The 887-nt window shown below is 43.5% G+C and overlaps 1 long non-coding RNA gene across 1 annotated transcript in view; it reads right to left on the reverse strand.

Moving 5' to 3' along the window:
* Nucleotides 1-332: 332 nt before the first annotated feature.
* LOC119594482 overlaps nt 333-887 on the reverse strand; it is a 1,692-nt gene continuing 1,137 nt past the window's right edge. The window contains exons 3-4 of the long non-coding RNA XR_005230627.1: nt 648-822; nt 333-462 (exon numbers count right to left, since the gene is read on the reverse strand). This is a non-coding gene — a long non-coding RNA (uncharacterized LOC119594482). The remainder of the gene's footprint in view (nt 463-647; nt 823-887) is intronic.

Here is an 887-nt window from a genome sequence, read left to right on the forward strand (position 1 = left end):
TTAGTAGAGAGCGGTTTCTGTGTTGGGGGAGGGAAAGGGGTTTCTAATTCCTTATAATATCCTTTCACGTCTCTTTTTTTTTCCCTTTATGATCCTTTTTTGGTAGGGCGCGGTTTCTATTTGTTCGAGGGAAAGTGGTTACTCAGCTCATCTTTTATGGGAGAGAGCGGTTTCTACTTGCCTCTAAGTGGTTTCTAACTCTCTTCACCTTTCATTTTCGAGGAGGGGAAGTGGTTTCTATTTGCTTCCAAGTGTTTCTAACTCTTTCACCTTTGTATTGGGGGAGTGGTTTCTAGTAGCCTCCAGTCTCTCAAGGTTTAGAAAACAAGCCATCCCGTTCGAGATAAACATTTACTACACAAGCTGTACAAGCACATGAAGCCACATCGTCATCCTTGAATTGAATCGTAATTAATTCGTGATTACTCTCGCCTTCACGTGATGATGCCTTGCGATCTCGTGCTGCAATTTAATTCAGGAAAAATAAAGATAAGAGGCGATATTAACAAGAATAACATTAACAACCATATCCACAATGATACTAAACTTCGTATGAATCATAAGAAAAAAGATAAGAGGCGATATTAACAATAATAACATTAACAAGTATATCTATAATGATACCAAAGGTCGTATGACTCACACACCTTCAAGCGCAGGGATTTTGCGAGAAGAGAGGAATCTTGCTGAAGTTGTGAAGCTCGCACGCCAGGTCCTTGTAATCGGCTTCCAGAGTGTCCAACACGACCTTCACTCGCACCTTCTCGTTTTCAGTACAGCCGCCGCAGAACTTCGTTCCCTGGGGTCCAGGGGCGAGGAGGTCTGTGGGGGAAGGGGGTGGGGTGTTTAGGCTTTTTGTTAGGGGGGAAGGGGGAGGCTGTCTTTGT

The sequence above is a fragment of the Penaeus monodon genome, chromosome 34, assembly GCF_015228065.2.
Source record: "Penaeus monodon isolate SGIC_2016 chromosome 34, NSTDA_Pmon_1, whole genome shotgun sequence".
NCBI lineage: Eukaryota > Metazoa > Arthropoda > Malacostraca > Decapoda > Penaeidae > Penaeus > Penaeus monodon.